This window comes from Haematobia irritans, chromosome 1, assembly GCF_050003625.1.
Source record: "Haematobia irritans isolate KBUSLIRL chromosome 1, ASM5000362v1, whole genome shotgun sequence".
Classification (NCBI taxonomy): domain Eukaryota; kingdom Metazoa; phylum Arthropoda; class Insecta; order Diptera; family Muscidae; genus Haematobia; species Haematobia irritans.
This window is the reverse complement of record NC_134397.1, coordinates 87,494,794-87,519,020: the sequence shown is the minus strand read 5'-3', so window position 1 is coordinate 87,519,020 and position 24,227 is coordinate 87,494,794. Positions and strand designations below refer to the sequence as shown.

Sequence of the window (24,227 nt, the reverse complement as noted above, 5' to 3'; positions counted from 1 at the left end):
GAAGAATTTTCGGATGAAACTAAGTTGTTTGAATCTGTGTTAGTTTCCCTAGAGGAACGGGTTAAGACCATAATAATGAATTATATAAAGTATAAATTAAAACTCTAATCTATTGAATTCTATAAACTAAATTTGTTTTTAAATTCCAGTGAATGGTGAAATACAAGTACTTGAAAGACTTATCTCTTGTGCGTGTTTGCTCTCGAGTTTAAGGATTATTTTTTCTCCAAGTTGATTGTGAAAATCATATATCGTCTATTGCCTTTGCTTTGTTTTAATTTGACCCTTGAAATTTTTATTTTCTTTTTAGTTAGTTGGTGATAAAATCTTTCTCTGTTTCAATGATAGTTCCGGAGTCGGTGGTTGGGTAGGAATTGTTTCTTCCGATTTTCAATTAATTTCTGAAGCATTTGCACCACATTTCCGGTTGATTGTTTTTATTCTTATGCTTTATGAATTAGTGAGTTGACAGGATGTAGTATTATTTGCAGGATCGCCAATGAAGTCGATAGCTGTACGCGGTATATAGCAAAACACAAGACGTACAAAACAAGCTTCAAATAACTGCTTTATTCAAGTATCTACATCTGAATGTCTAAATTATATTTTTCTTTCTTTTTGACAATAATTTCATTTGATTTATTTTAGAACTATTTAACGACTTGTTATACATTATAAAAATATTTATAATGTATAACAAGTAAGAAAGCACTACAAATCAAATAACATAAGATATATGTGTGATGATTGTGTAGTATTCATACATAACCTAGATGATCTGATGAGAGGAATCCAAGAAGAAGTAAAAAAGAGCAAGCAACAACTAATCGAATACAAGGAAGAGTTTGAATATTCGCTCCAACGAAATGAAGAGGAATTAAAACAACTACTACAAGCAATTGAAGAAAGATATGATTTGCGTTTCAAACATATGGAAGATGTCCAAAACACCTGGGATAATAATATAAAAAAATGAACGAAATGTGTGAAAGCTTTAACGAAATAAAAAATGTAAACAAAGAAATTTGTAATGAGATACGTCAAGAGAGTGAGAAAATAAGGAGAGAAATAAAGAAATCAGTGAATGATGGAAATGTCAAAAGAAACAATCAGCTGTACTCAGAGACTGTTAAATCAGTGTTGCCAGATGCCAAAAAACAAACCCCAATAATAATAAAGCCAAAAGAAAAACAAAAAGTTAATAAAACTAAAGAAGAATTAAATAAAAATGTTTACCCAGTTAATCTAAAAATTACAAGTGTGGAAAATAGAAGCTATGGTACAGTGTTAATACGAAGTGAAAACGACGAGGAAAGAAATAAAATAAAAAAAGCCATTGAGGGAAAAATGAGTGAAAATTATTGTGATAGCAGATATGTCATTCAAATATAATGAAGAAGAGATTTTAATAAAACTGAAGAAGCAAAATGAAACAAACATCAAGATAATTTCTATATACGAGACACGGAGAAATAATAACAGTGTGTAATGTAAGAATTAAAGTGGAGGCTGAGACATATCAGAAATTAATGAAGAATCAAAAAGTTAATATTGGTTGGGAAAGGTGTAGAGTTTTTGATGGCACACAAATGAGACAGTGTTACAAATGTAGAGGATACAATCACAAAGCCAGTGAATGCAGCAAATAATAAACTGAACTTAGGACTCGATGATAATCATTTTACAAGTGATAGAAATTGTCCGGTTTACTTAAATAAACTTAATATTAAAAAGCGAAAGATTGGTATAGCACAATAGCAACCCACAAGTGTATTCGCGCTTTATACGAATGTTCAAGGTTTAATTAATAATTATGATCATATGGAAGTACTTGTGAATGATAAAAAGCCAGCCTTTGTTATTTTATCTGAAACACATCTAGGAAGCAACATAAATGACAACGAAATTTCCCTTGAAGATTTCAATCATATTATAAGTTATTCAAATTCAACCAGAACAGGAGGAGTGATAATATATTTCAAGAAAGAATGGAATATGAGTAAAATATATGAAAAAGTTATAGATTTCAAATATTGGATTTTAGCATCGCTTGCTCAATTTAAAAACAAACGAGTGATATTATGTGCAATATATAGATCTCCCAATTCCTCTGAAGTAGAGTTTTGTGAAGCTTTCAAGGAAGCCATAGATGTAATAAGCGATTCGAACTGTGATTTAGTTATAGTTGGTGACTTTAATATAGATTGGTCTCAGAATACTCGATACAAGAGAAAAATAAAATCTGTGATACAAGAAGGTGGCATGAAGCAATTGGTAAATGAATTTACTCGAATAACACAAACGTCTAAGACAATCATCGACTATGTAATAACTAATAGTCGGAAAATTTCAGTGGAAATAATGGACACAGAAAAGATAGCAGACCACGAGCTAATCAAAATAAATATTTATAATGAGTATATAAATTCAAAACAGCGAAATAATAATTATGTGAACTATTTTAAGTATAACAAAGAGACATTCAGCAACAAGCTTCGTGGCATTATGGAAAACTTAGACTGCGCTGATATAAATCATAGTGCAACAATATTAACACAAAACTTTCAAAATACGATACAAAGATTATCAACTTTTAAGCGAATAAGACAAACACGCAATAATACGTGGTTAACTAACGAATTAAGAGTATTGAAACATGATAAAGCAAGGGCATTATTGACTGCAAAGCAAGATAGATCAGATGAAGCTTGGAGTATCTACTGTGCAATAAGGAATCGGTACAAGGTTGAAGTTGAAAATGCAAAATTCAAATACGTAAATGATCAAATAAACTATGCGAGCAGCCAAAAAGAAATGTGGAAGAAAATCAAGAATCTAGTCATTAAAGAAAAACAAAACGAAATTCAATCTGTGATATTTAACAATATAGAAATTGAGGAAAATTCGCAAATAGCTAGCCATTTTAACAAGTATTTCGTAGATAGTATAAATATGATAAGAATTTCTATCGAAAATGTTCAATATATTAACCAAATCACATATCATAATGATTAATTTAAGTTTCGCTCAATAAATATAAATGAACTAAAAACAATAGTAAAGAATATAAAAAATAAACCTGACTTCGAAAAAATTACGCCAAAAATGATACTGGACACTTGGTCTCAAACGGGAAAAGAATTGTTGAAAATAATAAACAACTCGTTAACAAATGGAATGTTTCCGAATTACTGGAAAAACACGATGGTTACTCCAATTGAAAAGATAAAGAATACCAGAAACTGTGAAGAATACAGGCCTATAAATACATTACTTACCTTTGAAAAAATACTTGAGTATGTCGTAAAACAGCAGTTGGAGAAATTTATAGACGAAAAAAATATACTATCCAGATACCAATCAGATTTTCGAAAACATTTCTCATGTGAAACAACCGTGAACTATGTCGTAAATAAATGGAAAAAAATACCGAGTAACAAAAAAATTTTGGCAATATTCTTAGACTTTAAACGGGCGTTCGAAACAATTGATCGCGAAATAATTATAGATAAACTACAAATGTATGGCATCAGAGACAATGAAATTAAATGGTTCAAATCGTATTTAAACAATCGGAAACAATTTACAACAGTTAATGGCGCTAGATCAGAAAAAATAGACAACAAATATGGTCTACCTCAAGGTTCAATCCTCGGAGCGTTGCTTTTCATATTGTACATAAACGATATGCCAAATATACTAACAAATAGTGAAATGGTTTATACGCTGACGATACACTTTTATTCGTATAAGGTGATAATGATATACAATGTTTTGAAACAATGAAATCAGAGCTAAATAAAATAAATGTATGGCTGAAAATGAATAAATTAAAGTTAAATGAAAAGAAAACTAAAATAATGGAATTGAGAATGAACAGTGATATTTACTTTGATATAAATGGAGAAAATATTGAAAAAGTTGACAAAATTAAATATCTTGGATTTGTAATTGACAAACAGCTAAACTTTAACGAACACACTGACTATGTATGTAAAAAAATTGGAAAGAAAATTGGGTTCTTCAAAAGAATACGAAAAAATATGACAGTTATCACAGCAATAAACATATATAACACAATGCTTAAACATTTTGAATATATACTTGCTGCAATGATTCACAAATAGAAAGACTGCAAAAATTACAGAATAAAGCAATGCGAGTTATATTGAAATGTAATAGATTTACTCCAATAAACATCATGCTTTATTATCTCAAATGGTTATCAATAAAACAAAGACTGGCTCTGAATACTTTAAAAATGATTAAAAAAATGAAAGACAAAAAAGCACCAGATTATCTAATTGATCAAATTAATTACGTGGGAGAAGTACAACCTTACAATCTGAGAAATTGCAATGATTTTCGACTGCAACGGGTTACAACAGCTAATATGCAGAAATCGCTATTTTTCAAAGGATTTAGAATATTTAATGAGATGCCAAGCAGTATAAAGAATGAAATCAATATGAACAATTTTGTAAAATTATGTGTAGAGTATATTAAAAGCAATGATGCATTTATTTAAATACTATTAATAATAATCAATAATTTCCTATTTTTAAACCAAATGTAAATGTGAAGTATGATAGTAATACGAATACTAATAAATTCAATCAATCAAAAAAAAAAAAATAAATACGTATTTAATTAAGTTTGACAAAATTTTGTATAGAAATAATATTTTGATAAAAGTTTCTATAAAAATAAAATTTTGACAACATTTTCCATAGAAGTAAAATTTTGACAAAATTTTCTATAGAAATAAAGTTTTAACAAAATTTTCTATAGAAATATAATTTTGTTAAAATTTTCTATAGACATAAAAATTGACAAAAATTTCTATAGAAATAAAATTTTGACAAAATTTTCTATAGAAATAAAATTTTGACAACATTCTCTATAGAATTAAAATTTTGACAACATTCTCTATAGATTGTAAATTTTGACAAAATTTTCTATAGAAATAAAACTTTGCCAAAATTTTCTATAGAAATAAAGTTTGACAAAATTTTCTATAGGAATAACATTTTGAAAAAATTTTCTATAGAAATAAATGGTTATTAGCGGCCACATACTAACACCACGTTGCAAATTTCGACCGGATCGGAGATCTAATCTGGAGAACGGCTTATATGGGGGCTATATATAATTATGGACCGATATGGACCAATTCATGTCCATATCGTGTTTGTTATAGACCACATACTAACACCACGTTCCAAATTTCAACCGGATCGGATGAATTTTGCTACTCCAAGAGGCTCCGGAGGACAAATCTGGGGATCAGGGGATCGGTTTATATGGGGGCTATATATAATTATGGACCGATATGGACCAATTCTTGCACGGTTGTTAGAGACCACGTACCAAATTTCAACCGGATCGGATAAATTTTGCTCCTGCAAGAGGCTCGGGAGGTCAAATCTGGGGATTGGTTTATATGGGGGCTATATATAATTATGGACCGATTTGGACCAATTTTTGCATGGTTGTTAGAGATCATATACTATCACCACGTACCAAATTTCAACAGGTTCGGATAATTTTTCTCCTCTAAGAGACTCCGGAGGTCAAATCTGTGGATCGATTTATATGGGGGCTATATAATTATGGACCGATATGGACCAATTTTTGCATGGTTGTTAGAGACCATATACTTACACCATGTACCAAATTTCAGATCGGATGAAATATGCTACTCTTATAGGCTCCGCAAAACAAATGGCTCATTTGCAATACCATCCGACCTACATCAATAACAACTACTTGTGCCAAGTTTGAAGTCGATAGCTTGTTTCGTTCCGAAGTTAGCGTGATTTCAACAGACGGACGGACGGACGGATATGCTTAGATCGACTCAGAATTTCACCACGACCCAAATATGTATATACTTTATGGGGTCTTAGAGCAATATTTCGATGTGTTACAAACGGAATGACAAAGTTAATATACCCCCCATCTTATGGTGGAGGGTATACAAATTATTGAGCTAAACCAAATATCAGAAGCGGGAAAAGTTTGTCAAATGAACGGCGATGCCAGAAGGAAGTTAGAGCAAACAAAATCTAGATGAAAGTGAGTGACTACACCCAGAGAAATGGTTGGTTGCAATTCGATAATTACAATGAGGAAATGATGTCAGTAACTTATTTTTTGTTACAAGAACAATGTTTTGACTATTTTCCCCATTATACATTCAACACGACCATAAAAAAGTTCACAGGATCAAAACGAAATTCCCATAACCATTCAATTGGTTACAATAACCAATGCCGATAAATTTGGTTTTATGCTGCATAAAATTGTTGAGCTAACCACCAGCATAGTGAGACCTGCATCATGGGAATAAACAAATGGTTGGTACAACCAAAAGTTGAGTATACTAATAGAATCTTAGTTCAATTATAGGACGGGCGTAAGGTAGTTGTTGCAACAAATAAATATTTATATCAACATCGACATGGTAAATGGTATGACGCTACAAAATTTGCAAAACGGGGAACAGCATTTACTTGATAATAGTCCGCAATACAATGAATAAAGTTTATCCCATAGAAAAGAAGTTGGCTTCAGGTAAGTATCGCACCGATTTATAAAAAAGGAATATTACAAAAGTTTCCATAAAAATTGCAGGCTTCATACACCAACAAACACAAATACTTTTTACGGCAAGCGAGCTTTTTTTATTGTATTAAGAATACAGGAAGAGTCTAAGTCGATCGGTATTTATATCTAGAGGCTTAAGGAAGAAATTTCTGGCAAGTATATGTTGAATTAGGTTCTATAGTTTGACCACATAATTGCAACCTAATAACCATCTGTCATTGGTATACAAACATTACCTATAAAAAATTGTAAATTGTAATGTAAATTGATCTCACATATATGTAGATTATAAGCCTTTGTTGTTAGCACCTTTTGTATTTATTTTCGTAGTTTATTATGATTGTAAATCTTGTAATAAATTAATAAAATCTCAATATAATCTGCCCTTTCATTTGATATTGGAATTTGGTTAGGATAATAGTAAAGAAAATCGAGGGCGGTTGCACCAACAAACAAAACAATTAATATGAAATTGCGACAACCAATGCAAAGTTGATCCAACATACTACCATGTAGTTACAATTGCCAAATGTTAGTTGTGCTGACAGATATCATTGATAGTTGATGGAACCACCTGCTTTCGGTTGGCAAATAATTCGGTTGAGGCAACGAATTTGTTTTCTGGGTGTACCGTTCGTAAGGCTGTAAGACTCAAATAAAAACATCTGGAGTTTTTTCATTAAAGGCCGGTATGCACCTCTAGCGAAAAATTTCATTCCCATAAGAAATGCATTGCTATTTATGCTAACGAAATTTTCGGTAGCGTTCAATTTCGTAAGATAGTACGCACCTCTAGTGAAAATAACAGGGTTGTCAAAAGTATATTTTGGCAGCAAACATTTAATTTATTACAATCATTGTGTGCGTAAAAGTTTTAAAAGGTCTATAAATAATAAACAATTTATTTGAGGAATATTTGGAACATATATTAACAATTTTTAAAAGCGATTAGCTGGTTTAAAATTTGTGTACACAGTCCTGTTTTTTTGTTGTAGACTTAAATAAATTTTTGCTACCGAAAATTTCGCTAGAGGTGCATACCGGCCTTAAAGGTAGAATTAAATACCATGCATTCAATGCATACAATGCGTCCGATGATTTAAGAGTTGAAATTTGTCTTTGAAATCAAAAGCTCGAATAGTCTGCCTCAAACAGAAAAAAATCAACCCTTCCATCAACGCACGGATTGACGCATGGTGTGTAATTCAACCTTAATGACTTCGAGCTGGGCTAAAACCAAAAATAAAGTTAAACACAGGTCAACAATCAAAACTAAATAATATGAAATAAAGAAAAACAATACGCAAAACTAAACCACTCTTCATAGTTACTATATTGTACACAAATTATTGAAGTAACTGCTGCTTAAGGCCAAAGATAATAACTTTAGGAAGATAGGAAATTAGCTTGCGTCATACCAAATGTTGCATTTACCATGTTAGTTCTATACATTTTTGCAACTTTTTTTATTTGCTTTCATACCATCCACCATAGGATGGGAGGTATATTAACTTGTCATTCCGTTTGTAACACCTCGAAATATTGCTCTAAGACCCCATAAAGTATAAATATTTTGGGTCGTGGTGAAATTCTGAGTCGATCTAAGAATGTCCGTCCTTCTGTTGAAATCACGCTAACTTCCGAACGATACAAGCTATTGACTTCAAACTTGGCACAATTAGTTGTTATTGATGTAGGTCGGATGGTATTGCAAATGGGCCATATCGGTCCACTTTTAGCCCCCATATAAACGGACCCCCAGATTTGGCTTGCGGAGCCCCAGATTTGGCTTGCCTTAGAGGAGCAAAATTCATCCGATCCTTTTGACATTTGGTACGTGGTGTTAGTATATGGTATCTAACAACCATGCACAAATTGGTCCATATCGGTCCATAATTATATATAGTACCCATATAAACCGATCCCCAGATTTGACCTCCCGAGCCTCTTGCAGGAGCAAAATTTATCCGATCCGGTTGATATGGTCACTAACAACCATACAAGAATTGGTCCATATCGTTCCATAATTATTTATAGCCCCCATATAAACCGATCCGCAGATTTGTCCTCCGGAGCCTCTTGGAGGAGCAAAATTCATCCCATCCGGTTGAAATTTGAAACGTGGTGTTAGTATGTGGCCTCTAATAACCATTTGGTCCATATCGGTCTATAGTTATATATAGCCGATCCCCAATCGCACAAAAATTGGTCCATATCGGTTCATAATCATGGTTGTCACTCGAGTCAAAAATAATATACGAAAATTTTATTTCTATAGAAAATTTTGTCAAAATTTTATTTCTATAGAAAATTTTTTCAAAATGTTATTCCTATAGAAAATTTTGTCAAACTTTATTTCTATAGAAAATTTTGGCAAAATTTTATTTCTATAAAATATGTTGTCAAAATTTTAATTCTATAGAAAATGTTGTCAAAATTTTAATTCTTTTGAAAAAATTTTCAATGTTTTATTTCTTTAGTAAATTTTGTCAAAATGTTATTTCTATAGAAAATTTTGTCAAAATTTTATTTCTATAGCAATTTTTGTCAAAATTTTATTTCTATAGAAAATGTTGACAAAATTTTATTTCTATAGAAAATTTTGTTAAAATTTTATTGTTATAGAAAATTTTGTCCAAATTTTACTTCTATAGAAAATGTCAAAATTGTATTTTTATAGAAACTTTTATCAAAATTTTATTTCATTATATTTGTTTAGTTTGGCTTGAGGTCATGTAAATAAAAACAGATGTTGTTGTTTTATTGAGTTGTAATTTCTAGTTGAAAATATCCAATATTTCGAGACATATCCGATGCTCGTCTTCAGGGAAATTACTCTAAACAAAAAGAAAAAACATTTAACACATTAATTAACAAAACAAATATTTTGTTTAAAGTAATTTCCCTGAAGACGAGCATCGGAGATGTCTCGAAATATTGGATATTTTCAAATAAAAATTGCAACTCAATAAAACAACAATATCTGTTTTTATTTACATGACCTCAAGATAAACTAAACGAATATAATTAACATTTTAAAGGTCAACTATCTAACAACAACAGAATACACGGAAGGCACACCGCAATAATTTTCAACATGAAACTTTACAAAAACATTAAACATAAATATAACACCCCAATAAACACAAACGTTTGAAAAATACATTTTTTCAAAGGATTAGGGTAATATTCAAGTTGAGAAAATCGCGTTCTCAACAAAAAACAGGCATTACCCTCAACAGTGAAATTCAACACATTAGCAATAATATCTCAAGTGTTATCCTCAAATTGAAATGCATCGTTACTCAATAATTTGTCAAACAACTTTCGATGCGAGTCAAATTCAAAATTAACATCGTTGCAAATACTTTTCAACCTAAATTTGTATGAAAGATATCCCCACTTCAAATTGAAAGTCAAAGCCAAAATTCTATGAATTATGTATAATTTATTCATTTTTATCAAAATAAAATATATAATAATACACTACATAATACACTACAATACCAATTGATAAATAATAATCTTACACCCAGAAAAAAGTGCCTTCGAAACTAAAGGAAAAAAATTTCATCAATATAGTTTATCCATTTTATTTCCATCAAGGTAAATTTTTGTGAAAAATAATAAAATTTACTCGTTTCAGTAAAAAAATCCTAAACTGTAAGCAGTTAGGAATAGTTCATTAACTAGAATAAGGCATGGAATTTTACTCATACTATTTTCTTCGCTGGGTATAAGAATTTACTACTGAAAAAGAAAATTTTATTCACCGATAACAAAGCATTCGTAAAAATAAACAAAAACCGAACTAAAACCAAGTTTCCTCAAAATTAGTAAAATTTCTTATAAAATGATAATCCTTTATAATAGAAAGTTTTTCATACATACGAACAACACTTGGCATAGAAAAATATTTTAGTTCATTCTTACTAAGAAGTATGCAATCCTTTCAAAACTTATGGAAACACACTTGTTAGAATATAGATAATTTTCCTAAATTTCTATTGTCTACCTGTAATCGATACCTGTCATCGTAATCGATGTGTTTGCGCGTGGGTGTAATCGATATGTTTGCGCGTCGGTTGTTTTTTCTAGTTGGAATCGCGTTGTTTTGGTATACGGAGAGATTGTTAAAAAATAATATGGTAAAATAATATAATAAATAACAAATAAAATATATAAAATATTTGTTATTTTAAATTAGTGAGAAAAATTTTCGTTTTTAAAAATAAATCTATCAATGTTCCTGATAGTGTATAAAGGAAGAAAACGCCAGCAGAATAATAACCCTTTCATTTGTCTTCTTTTGGAATCTTCAATTATCAGGTAATATTCAGTGACGCTAACCTTTTGGAACAAAAATGTTTTATGATTTTTTTATATTTGTAGGTATTGAAATTGTAAAAGGAGGACAAAATCGTTAGGCAGCAACTTATTAAAAGTGAAAGGTACAAGAAGAAAAATGCTGTGACGGCTGCTGTTAAAGGAAATCAATAAATAGCTTTCAAGACAAAAAGAAGCAATAAATCTAATTATTGTTGGTAATACCCTGTAGGACTGACATCTGTTTTCGCTCAGTGTCATGTAAAGAAAAAAATGTATCCAATACATTTTGGTGAAATAATAAAACAAAATCTATAATTACATTCAGTTTGTTCAAAAATGGCTTTTATTAATTCAAACAGAGACAGTCATTAAATAAATCAATAAATTACATTTCTCTTTTTACATAAATAAAAAGAACAGAAGTAAGCTTGTTATTTAAACAAACAATCTTAGCTTTAATTTGTTTGTGTATCAGTATTGCTTTTATTTTAGATTTTTTTAGGAGCAAATCTCTTTGAGTGTATATTTATAAACAAACAGCTAGATAAAGAACACTGATCCAGTTAGTATTATTGATATTGAAACAGGGAATAACTTGACTGATTATTATTTGTTCACATCTTTTATGTCGACAAAGAGGAAATGATTTTTGAATGGAAAGCTATTATTTACTGCTCGGAATTTATCTACACTCATAGAAAAATGTCTGCTAAAAAAAAGGAGTGGATGTCTGCTGTTATATTTTTGGCCCAATAAACAACAAATTATAAACTTTTTTAGGTTATAAATTTTCCCCAAGGCACATTTAAGAACCAAAAGTAGTTTTTGGTATAGTTTTGCACTGTAATATACTTACAAGCTCATAAATACGATCAGCAAACATTTTGGTTGCTGTTATGCCTCAATTCGATAAATATTAAGATTTTTGGTCAAATACTATAGATATTCATAAAATATTGTTTTTAATTATATTAGGTTGGCTCCTACGTTGACTTTTATTTGTTTCAGCCAAAATAAAACATGCTTGATTGTAATCGAGCTTAAAAAAAAAAAAATAGCAGGAAATGTTTGCTATTCCAGCAATCAGTGACTGCTGTCCCTTTTTTAGCAGACTTTCTGCTGTTTTAACAGACTTTTCTGCTGTCCCTACTGACAAATTTCTTTGTGTGTAGGCATACCTTATTGATCATTTCGAATTTATAAATGGATAGTCTTGGTATTCGATTTAGTAAGAGGATACTGTGATCAAAGCTCGCGTGGAAATTTACTTGTAATTACATTGGATAACGTTCATATGTATATGTGAAATTGAGAAAAGAAAGTTTTGTATATGAATGAAGTAAATTTCTCAACGAACCTCGTACGCAATTTCAACCCTTGCAGAGAATTCTTACATACACAAACTACAATCTTGCATACATACATACGCGTTAAAAAGAAAGAAACCATTCACAATGATGATCACGCTGCACAGCAAATTCTTTTTTTTTGTCGTCCACAATGGAGGACATGAATGGATGAGACTTTCCTCGCCGAGTCATTTTCAGACGGTCAGGTTCCATAGCTTATCATCTTCAGTTGGACAGAACATGGTGTTCTCGAGATAAATGTCTCCTCGGTACAATTTTGTCCACACATCAATTGGCCAGAATTGTTATGACCTGTAAACGACAATTATTAACTTTTGGACCTTTACGACAAAACGGCCCATACCAAACATATACTAGGAATTTTTGTCCACTTTTGAATCAAAAAGTCGGATGACGCTGCTGAGACATTATAAATGTACATTCCATGAGGCCGCATCGTTTCACATGCATGTATGGCCAACAGAGGACATTGTGAAAAATTTAAATTATGACTCTATGCTGTGATGTGGGGTTTTGCGATTGTTCGTTGCCATGGGTTGGTCAATGAAATTGTAATCATTCCAAGAGTAGAATCGGAATATTAGGATAATTTTTTTTTGGAGATGCTGAATTATGCTTCTGTTCGTGTTGGACGCTTAGAAAGCAGTCGGAGTTTGGCATGTATACTCACAGATCAGATGTTTTTACAGGGTTGTTTAACATCAAATTATCCATATGTTTTCTAAATCATCTGTAAGTGAACAGATGGAATTTATGGTACGCAGGCGAGCACGGATTATTATAAATTTGAGTAGGGAGTGAAAATGTAGAACCGACTATGTATGTATCCCACCATACTAAGTCCCTACGTATCCATATCCATGCTATCCACCAAATCAGCGACAATCTTACAACTTTTTTTTGATAGCCATTTAGGGATACATGTCGCCACCTATCGGGAGTTTCTGGGACCTAGAATGTATACCACTTTCGAGACTCCAAAGTCGTTGTAGGATGGAATATATTCCATCATAAAGTAGTTTGTGTGACCTATCTCAAAGACACAACTACAGGGACAAATTCCCAAAATAGATGGCAGTATTTATGGTTAGGAATGGAAATGTGGGGTGATCATTCATAGTTATACCGTTGTGAGGAACTGAACATTCTATTGTGTGGTACAAAGTGAAGATCTGCAATTGATTTGGTGAAGTTGTTGTTTTTTGTATGCTCCACTACCAAGAGTTACTTGATTTTGGGATTACATATCCATCTTGTGGTCGTTTGCTGTTTCATACTTTATTCGCCAGTTGTTAAGATTTATACCTCGGGATATCGTGGCCACAAACCTATTCACTGTACAGAGTGAAGGATAGCGGCTCCATCTACCATATATCCCTAGGAACTTATGAGACCATTGGTGAAAAAAAAGAAAAAAGAGAACAGTGAGTACATGAACCCTTCCTTCAACCAAATTATTGTGTTTTGACAAATAGATGGTGGTAAAAGCTTATTGGCAGGAGTTTTACCCCAAAAACGTTAAATGTTGATTACAAAAATTTAAAGAAAGAATTAAAACAAATTAAGACGAAAAATATATAAAACCACGTGAGACTTCAAGTAGACAAACCACGTGACAATATTACGTAATCTTTAAAATCAAAGTCACACTAAAAATCCCAACGCTACAATACAATGTACATGAAAATTATTTAAACAAAGATAAATTCATAATTTTTTTTTGAAATTCAGAAACAAAATACATATAAAAAAATATATATCAAAAAAAAAAAAAAACAACAATCACAAAAAAACACAAACTTAGTCAAAGAAATTAAACTATTTGATTAATTAATTCTTGAAATCCAAGAACCAACTTATTAAATATATATAAAAAAACACAAACAAAAAAATAAAATTCAAAATCATCATTCTAAAAAGAGAAAAATAACTTGTTTAAAAATAAAAATATTAAAAATAAGGGGTCAGATAAACTTATGTATATATGATTAAAATAAAATTACTAGTTAAAAATTTATTGACCAATTATTATTAATATTTTCATTTACGTTTAACTTATTTTTAGTTTACTATGTTTTGTTTTTGTTAATTATTTGTCTATTTTTTTTACTATATATTTATGTATATATGTTATAAGTCTTTTATTATATTACAAAAATAATATAAACAATGTGAATTTGATAAGAAATCTGAAACACTATGTTTTGAATTCTTCGTAAACTAAAGGTTGAGTATGTAGTTGATTGAAAAAGGAGAGTTGTGCGTTAAGGGAGGTGTTTAATCATATTCATCTTGGGCCTTAAACATCTCATTTGGATGAACACTTTTTGTTCATGTAGCGGGTGGGCTGCCCATGGAATCATTTCCATCTGATTCCAATAAGGGGCCAAATCCAATGTTTGCCTAGTATTGTATCAACTTCCGTTTGGAAAATGTCCGTCCGTTTCCGTTTTAAAATTCAAATTCAAAAGTGTAACCGTCCATTGTTGCTTGTCAAATAAAACTCGTTTTACCACCTGGCACTAAATTTATTTGTAAGTTGGATAAGAGCGGAAAAGAACCCACAATTCCGGCGAGCTCAAGCCGCAACAAAAAGCCAGTAGTGCCACCGCTCACTAATAAAACCTAGTCCTTTACAAATTGGCGCTCAACAACGTGGGTCTATTTTTATGTTTTAGTCTTTCATTTTTGAATAATTATGGCATAGAAATCCCACTTTAACCATTACTTGATTTCTCTTGATATCCTGTAAGTCCCGGAAAGCAGTCAAAGTGCTATGCCTGTGTTGCTACAGTGATAGATGGTAGGGTCAAATAGTGGTGACCAAGTGACGATTGAGTGGTTGAAGTTCGTTGGGTAAGTCATCTCATATGATCCTTGAGATTTTTGAGATTTGCTACTCCAACTTAGCTTCAACAACTTTATTGTTACTTAGTCAACTTAGGTTTAGATTTGTTTTAGTATAAGTCTGTGTTCCTGTCTATCCGTATTTTTCAAATGGAAGTTGTATAAAATTAACATCTAAAATAGCCTAAAGGTTACAAGAATAAAAACAGAAAAAAAGAAAGAGAATGTTTTATACAATACAGGCAAATCAATTTATTAGATTTTCCTTTAAAATCATATATAATTGTAAATATTATACATATAATTCAATTTGATTTTCTTCTTAAACTAAGATAATTAGTTAAAATGAGGCGAATATAAATAATAAAAATTATATGAGGATTTGGCACTTTACACGATCTCCTTTTTTGACATCAACTACAGAGATGCTCAACCATATGTAAAATCTGAAAATAAAAACAAAAAAATAAAATTATTACACGTTAAAAATTTATAGCAAAAATTAAAAGAATTATAGAAAGATTAAAAGAATTTAAAAAAAAAAAAGTTAAGAAAACAAAGAAACAAAAACGTTACTATTTTCAAATTTAGTTGAAACTCTAACAAATTAAATTTTTCTACAAAATTGTTAAAGCTACTATTTTTGTACTATTGTTAAACATTTTTGCGAATTTAAAATATTTTGATATTCAATTTATACAAAGTTATAAATTGAAACACAAGTATAAAATAAACGTTATTTTTCGAATTTTCAAATTATTCTGTATGATTTAAAATTGCATGTTAAAACCTAGAATCATAATTTAAAATTAAAAGAAAAATCTCTTTAATTCAACAAATTTTGAAATTAAAGAAAGTAACGTTTACTTTGTACAGACATATTGAACTGAATTCCTAAACTATTTTTTTTAACAATAACATATACAAAAAAAATATTACATCCAACATTACATCACATACGTTTACAAAACCAATTAAAAAAAAATATTTATGAACGTTAGTCTTTTTTCTTTCAATTAAATTTTGAAAAATTTGTTAAAATATTCAATATTCAATTTTATTGAAATATTGAAATTTTTCTAATAGTAAAACTTTGAATAAATACATATAAAAAAAAGGAAAATTAAAAAAAAGGATAAAAGTAGAGAAATTTGAAAAAAAAAAGTAACGTTCATATCTGTTAAAAAGAAATTAAAAACTGAATTTCAAAAAAAAAAAAAAGAACACAAAAAAACAAAATAATATAAAACTATTTTTCCTGCGAAATATATAAGAGAACTATCTACATTACAAAAATATTTATTACTATCTACACTTCAAAAAATTTATTAATATCTACACTACAAACATTTCTACTTCAAAATTATTTAAAAAGTCATTAACAATTCATTAAACATTCTTCCGATTCAATAATTCATTTCTAAATTTATTTAAAACGTTTTTGGGTATATTGCTATCAATGAGAGTAAGAAGGAAAATGAGACTAAGATCAAATAGATCAAGCCCAGTGGCAACAAATCCAAACATGACCACAAATACTCCTACTACGACTACTACTGCAGCTTCGACTTCAAACGCTAGAGTTTCGAGTCAAGTGGATATTCTTGTAAATCCCCATAATTTTTCACATACAACACTTGTTGGTGACAATGGGGAAAATTTAAATTTAGGTCCACGGACAAGTTCTTCTCCTGAAGACCTTTCTATACCGTCACCTGAGTTTAGTAGCATAACTGCCATAGGTATACGAGATGAATTGCGTTCTCAAGGGGTTAATCAGACTGGAAACCAAACCAATAGAAATGACGGACAAAATAGGAACAATGTAGAGAACGATATACGTGTGAATAGTACAGGTTTAAGGTTGCAGGACTATGTAACAGCTGCTGTCGGTGCAGCACAAGCTAAGGCCATGCAAGAGGTGAACGAGAATCTTCGAAGAATTATTCCAGAATTGGTGAGAGAGACAATGAGATCTGAGAGAGCCATTTCTATCGAGAGGCCAGATTTGCATAACTTGCCACCTAGACCAATTGCAAACCAACCGCCAAATTTGAATTTACCACCACCACCCGTGCCAAGACAGGAATCAGGATCATCTATTCCACCACATCCACGTAGTCAGACTACAAATCATATTCCTCGGAGGAATGTAGGAAATGATTTAGGCAATAATATTCCATATAGCCATATGACAAATATAAATGTTCCACAATTTGAACCCAGATATGACATACCACCCCCTGGACATGATTTTTATCAACCCCCTCCACCTCCTCCTCAGAATTTTGCGACAGCTACGTCCTTAAACTATTTTTCAAGACCTCCTGAAAACTGGAATCTTGAAAAATGGGGAATCCGTTTTGATGGACAGGAGCGGTCAGTTAGTGTAGAAGATTTTATCTTCAGGGTTGAAACCATACGTGAAGACGCCAATTGTCCTTGGAATGTTTTGCTAAAAGGATTTCATCATCTTTTATCCGGGAGTGCATATGAATGGTTTTGGAGTTTTAGACGCCAAAATCCAACTTGTGATTGGGATTATTTAAAACAAAATCTCAAGAAAAAGTTTCAGCGGTTCGAAAGTGATTTCGAGATTCAGCGTAAGATTATGGAAAGACGCCAATCTTACAACGAATCTGCTGATACTTATCTCCAAGAGATTTTGAATTTAAATAACCAAATGCGAAGATCAATCCCTGAATATGAACTTGTTCGAATAGTAAAGGACAATTTAAAAGATGGCTTGGCACATCTCATTTTTCCAATGCAAATTTGTAGTATAGATCGCTTATTGGAAGAATGTAGGCGAGCTGAGAGGAATCTCTCCAAACGTGCTTCATACAGGCCACCACAACATTTGCGGAGGATAAATGAACTCGGAAATACTCTTGATTGGAATTATGATGGATCTGACCAAATGACACAAACTGAATACCAATTGGAAGCTCTGAAGATGGATTCCAATGGCAAAAAATTGGTATGCTGGAATTGTTGTCAACCCGGACATACATATATTGAATGCGAGTCTGAAAAGAGACGCATTTTTTGTTACAAGTGTGGTCTCGACAATGTCACCACGCCGAACTGCACTAGATGCAAGGGAAACCAACGGAAGAGCATGATGAGGACGGGGCCATCATGTTCCGATCCGAGACAGCCCCAGTAAGTAATCATGGTTGTAGTTATACACCATCGTCAAACCCGATTTGTGACAAAGACAGAATTCAAAAATTAAACCCAACTGTCCAGAGACCAATGAATTTCAATATAGCCCAAAATGTAGTCCAAAAGCAAAATTGTGAACGAAAACTAAAAGAAATCATTCCCTATGAAGTCCGTTTAGCCAATTATATGAGGAAACGTGAAGAAATATTTAAAGATTTTCCAGGAGCTTCTGCAAAAATAATAAAAACAAGAAATAGATTCCAAAACAGAAAATCTGAACGAAAGTCTTTATTTATTTCTACTTTATCTTCCGAGAAAGATATTCGTCCTTATTTAGATGTTAAAATTAACGATATTGTTTTAAAAGGTTTAATGGATAGCGGAGCTTCCGTTTCCTGTTTGGGCAAAAATTGTTTTGAAAATATTTCAAAAATGAAATTGGAAATTTTTAATTTTCGTTCAACAATTAATGCTGCTGATGGATATGGATTGAATATAGTTGGAAAGATTAGAGCTAATGTTGAATGCAATGGTAGATCAGCATTGATGTGTTTTTATGTTGTACCAACATTATCACAGGAACTTATTCTTGGAATAGATTTCTGGAAAAAGTTTGGTATCAACATTTCATTCAATAATGTTTCCATAAATGAATTATCGGCAAATGTATTGGACCCACAAGTACATGTTTTGACCCACGAACAACAAATAGTTCTGGAAAACGTAAAATTGGAATTCCGGTGTTTTAGTAAGTTTGGATTAGGTAAAACAAATCTTGAACAACATTTTATAGATACTGGCGACGCAGAGCCAAGAAAAATGCGTTACTACCCTGTTTCGCCTGCAGTCCAAAAACTTACTTACGCCGAAATTGACCGAATGCTCGAATTGGACGTAATAGAACCTGCCACCGACGCTGCATGGAATAATAGGGTGACTTTGGTCATAAAGCCAGGCAAGAATAGACTTTGTCTTGATGCCCGTGAGCTCAACAAAGTGACCAAGAAAGATGCGTATCCACTACCAAATATAGATGGTCTTCTAAGTCGATTGGGGGATACGTACTACATATCCGCCATTGACTTAAAAGACGCATTTTGGCAGATTCCATTGGAAGAATCTAGCAGATCCAAAACGGCTTTCACAGTCCAAGGGAGACCTCATTACCAGTTCAAAGTAATGCCCTTCGGACTGTGTAACGCAGCCCAACGCATGTGTCGTTTGATGGATCGGGTCATTCCATCAGAACTGAAGGAAAAGGTGTTCGTATATCTGGATGACCTTTTAGTAGTATCATCAGATTTCGAATCCCATATTAATATACTGAGAATTGTGGGTCGAAGATTAACTTCAGCCGGCTTGACAATCAATATGCAAAAATCTAAATTTTGCTATAAAGAACTGAAGTATCTTGGTTATATTGTCGGCGATGGAAAGCTCAAAACTGATCCTTCAAAAGTCGAGGCAATAACCAAAATTACTCCTCCAAAGAACCCAAAAGATGTTCGAAAGTTTCTTGGAACAGTCGGATGGTATAGGCGGTTTATTTCCGACTATTCCACTTTAACAGCGCCTATTACTGATACTCTCAAGAAGAGTAGTAAATTTTGTTTTACACCAGAGGCTACGTTGGCGTTTGAGAAGCTAAAGGAGAAACTCGTCTCCAGCCCGGTCTTAATCAGCCCGGACTTTCAAAAACAATTTTTCGTCCAATGCGACGCTTCAAATGTTGGAGTTGGAGCAGTTTTGTTTCAACGAGATGAGAATGGGGACGAACATCCAATTGAATTCTTTTCGAAGAAACTCAATTCGGCTCAAAAGAATTATTCGACTACGGAGAAGGAGTGTTTAGCCGTCGTGTTAGCCATTGACAAGTTCCGACAATATATTGAACTAATGGAATTCACAGTCATAACAGACCATTCAAGTCTGAAATGGCTGATGAAGCAACAGGACTTGAATGGTAGGCTAGCACGATGGAGCTTGAAACTCCAAGGATACAAATTCTCCATAGAACATAGAAAGGGAACTAAAAATGTGGTGCCCGATATGTTATCGCGTTTCGATATGGATGAATTGTATCTTGGTAATAATGTTTTAATTGATTTCAATTCTCCTGAATTTACTAATCCGGACTACTTGACATTAATAGATACTATTCAGCAGAATAAGAAAACATTGCCGGATTTAAAAGTAGACGATGGATTAGTATACAAAAGAATTGAATTCAATCGTGGTGATGTAGAAAACGAGGAAGACTGTTGGAGAATTTGGATCCCAAAAAACTTGACTGACACGATAATCCGAAAGTCTCACGAGGACAATACCTGTCATGGTGGTGTTGCCAAGACTATATCAAACATTCGACAGTTCTTTTATTGGCCTACTTTGTCCACGGACGTTAGAAACTTCTTAAAGTATTGTCAGAGTTGCAAAGAGAACAAGCACCCAAAGCAAACTCTTAGACCTACGATGGGACAGGAAGTAAAGACCGAGCGACCTTTTCAGAAAATCTATGTTGATTTTCTCGGACCGTACCCTCGTACACGTAGTGGAAATACCCATATATTTATTGTTTTGGATCATAGAACCAAATTTGTTCTATTAAAGGCCATTCCTAAGGCCACTTCGAAATCAGTAATACGATTTCTCACACAAGAAGTATTCCATAAATTCGGAGTGCCCGAAACGTTACACTCAGATAATGGTAAACAATTTTTGAGTGAATCGTTTCAAGAACTCATGAATATTTATGGAATACACCATATGAAAACTGCCATACATTCTCCACAAGCAAACGCTAGTGAGAGAGTTAACCAATCGATAATAAGCAGTATAAGGAGTTTCCTAGGAAGCGATCAGAACCGATGGGATGAAAATTTGTCGAAAATTGAATGTTCACTACGTTCGACAGTTCACTCATCGACTGGTCTTACTCCTTATTATGCCTTATTTGGTTACAACATGATTACTCATGCACAAGCGTACCAGATCCTAAAAAAGATTGGTGCATTGGCAGATGGGAGTGTTCAAATTATACCGCAGACGGACAAAATGCAGATTATAAACCGTAGGATAACAGAGAGACTACACGAGGCCTACAATAGAAATGTTAGAAGCTATGATAAAAGAGCTAGGAACACTCACTTTAAATCTGGACAGGAGGTGTATCGCAAAAATTTCGTCCAAAGTAATTTTAGCAAAGGGATCAACGCGAAGTTATGTAAGCCGTGGCTGAAGTGCCGTATAAGACGACCAATCGGCAAGAATATTTATGAGGTCGAAAATATGAAGGGTCAACTTATAGGATCAGTACATGGACAGCATCTTAAATACTAGCTTTTGATTTGGAAAATATACATTTAGTGATAAAAGCAAACAAGAACGAGAAAAAGAACAATAGCTCAGTAAAAAAAAAAAAACCTACTATATATTTGATAATAATTAATTTTATTATGAAATACAATCAAGATTTTTTTTTCTCAAATAAAACAATACTGATTTTCTCATCACTCAAACCATATCCCATTAAACTACATTCAATTGTCCATGAGAGAATCACGTTTATCTAAAAGTAGCAAATACAAGACTCTATAAAAGCCAACAAAATCAATTTTACATCTACCCAACTATTTTTGTCTCTCATTCACAATTACCCAGTACAATTATAAATATTCTATCAACTAATTTTCCTATTTTTAATTATAATTCAACCCATTCAAATATATAGCATCCGATTAATTTTTCCCAAATTTTCTTTCTCATTTGCATTCGCAAGAAAAATTCGGCTTTGTGACGGCTGCTGTTAAAGGAAATCAATAAATAGCTTTCAAGACAAAAAGAAGTAATAAATCTAATTATTGTTGGTAATACCCTGTAGGACTGACATCTGTTTTCGCTCAGTGTCATGTAAAGAAAAAAATGTATCCAATACATTTTGGTGAAATAATAAAACAAAATCTATAATTACATTCAGTTTGTTCAAAAATGGCTTTTATTAATTCAAACAGAGACAGTCATTAAATAAATCAATAAATTACATTTCTCTTTTTACATAAATAAAAAGAACAGAAGTAAGCTTGTTATTTAAACAAACAATCTTAGCTTTAATTTGTTTGTGTATCAGTATTGCTTTTATTTTAGATTTTTTTAGGAGCAAATCTCTTTGAGTGTATATTTATAAACAAACAGCTAGATAAAGAACACTGATCCAGTTAGTATTATTGATATTGAAACAGGGAATAACTTGACTGATTATTATTTGTTCACATCTTTTATGTCGACAAAGAGGAAATGATTTTTGAATGGAAAGCTATTATTTACTGCTCGGAATTTATCTACACTCATAGAAAAATGTCTGCTAAAAAAAAGGAGTGGATGTCTGCTGTTATATTTTTGGCCCAATAAACAACAAATTATAAACTTTTTTAGGTTATAAATTTTCCCCAAGGCACATTTAAGAACCAAAAGTAGTTTTTGGTATAGTTTTGCACTGTAATATACTTACAAGCTCATAAATACGATCAGCAAACATTTTGGTTGCTGTTATGCCTCAATTCGATAAATATTAAGATTTTTGGTCAAATACTATAGATATTCATAAAATATTGTTTTTAATTATATTAGGTTGGCTCCTACGTTGACTTTTATTTGTTTCAGCCAAAATAAAACATGCTTGATTGTAATCGAGCTTAAAAAAAAAAAATAGCAGGAAATGTTTGCTATTCCAGCAATCAGTGACTGCTGTCCCTTTTTTAGCAGACTTTCTGCTGTTTTAACAGACTTTTCTGCTGTCCCTACTGACAAATTTCTTTGTGTGTAGGCATACCTTATTGATCATTTCGAATTTATAAATGGATAGTCTTGGTATTCGATTTAGTAAGAGGATACTGTGATCAAAGCTCGCGTGGAAATTTACTTGTAATTACATTGGATAACGTTCATATGTATATGTGAAATTGAGAAAAGAAAGTTTTGTATATGAATGAAGTAAATTTCTCAACGAACCTCGTACGCAATTTCAACCCTTGCAGAGAATTCTTACATACACAAACTACAATCTTGCATACATACATACGCGTTAAAAAGAAAGAAACCATTCACAATGATGATCACGCTGCACAGCAAATTCTTTTTTTTTGTCGTCCACAATGGAGGACATGAATGGATGAGACTTTCCTCGCCGAGTCATTATCAGACGGTCAGGTTCCATAGCTTATCATCTTCAGTTGGACAGAACATGGTGTTCTCGAGATAAATGTCTCCTCGGTACAATTTTGTCCACACATCAATTGGCCAGAATTGTTATGACCTGTAAACGACAATTATTAACTTTTGGACCTTTACGACAAAACGGCCCATACCAAACATATACTAGGAATTTTTGTCCACTTTTGAATCAAAAAGTCGGATGACGCTGCTGAGACATTATAAATGTACATTCCATGAGGCCGCATCGTTTCACATGCATGTATGGCCAACAGAGGACATTGTGAAAAATTTAAATTATGACTCTATGCTGTGATGTGGGGTTTTGCGATTGTTCGTTGCCATGGGTTGGTCAATGAAATTGTAATCATTCCAAGAGTAGAATCGGAATATTAGGATAATTTTTTTTTGGAGATGCTGAATTATGCTTCTGTTCGTGTTGGACGCTTAGAAAGCAGTCGGAGTTTGGCATGTATACTCACAGATCAGATGTTTTTACAGGGTTGTTTAATGCGCTTTACAGACTATCAGTTATTCCGGACGACAGTGCTCGTGTCGAACATATCCCATATATTGTGCACATTATAAGTTAAGTCCGACGGCATAATCGATACTGCTGCATGTTTATGGGATCGATAACACATTTACCGATTATTTAGTCATCGCCGACAAGTCGTATCGATCCGACACACTGTA

The 24,227-nt window shown here is 32.2% G+C and overlaps 3 long non-coding RNA genes across 6 annotated transcripts in view; 1 reads left to right on the top strand and 2 right to left on the bottom strand.

Annotated features, from left to right (window-relative positions):
* The window catches only part of LOC142221365 (uncharacterized), a 34,698-nt gene extending 21,712 nt beyond the window's left edge, over window positions 1–12,986 (bottom strand). The window contains exons 1-2 of one of the 2 annotated variants that reach the window (XR_012718008.1): window positions 12,652–12,970; window positions 12,366–12,599 (exon numbers count right to left, since the gene is read on the bottom strand). This is a non-coding gene — a long non-coding RNA (uncharacterized LOC142221365). Of the gene's footprint in view, window positions 1–11,253; window positions 12,600–12,651 lie in introns of those variants that run through there. The other variant, XR_012718007.1, reaches the window with a different exon arrangement.
* On the top strand, window positions 10,682–11,258 carry LOC142221366 (uncharacterized). The gene is made up of 2 exons (XR_012718009.1): window positions 10,682–10,938; window positions 11,002–11,258. It is a non-coding gene; the product is annotated as an uncharacterized LOC142221366 (long non-coding RNA).
* Window positions 12,987–15,382: 2,396 nt separating the features above from the next.
* LOC142221364 (uncharacterized) lies at window positions 15,383–24,227 on the bottom strand. 3 transcript variants are annotated; one of them, XR_012718006.1, is made up of 3 exons: window positions 23,687–24,007; window positions 23,397–23,634; window positions 15,383–15,601 (listed from the first exon to the last, which is right to left on the bottom strand). It is a non-coding gene; the product is annotated as an uncharacterized LOC142221364 (long non-coding RNA). The 3 variants fall into 3 exon arrangements; XR_012718005.1 differs by having other exon boundaries at window positions 23,401–23,634; window positions 23,687–24,006; XR_012718004.1 differs by lacking the exon at window positions 15,383–15,601 and having other exon boundaries at window positions 22,290–23,634; window positions 23,687–24,227.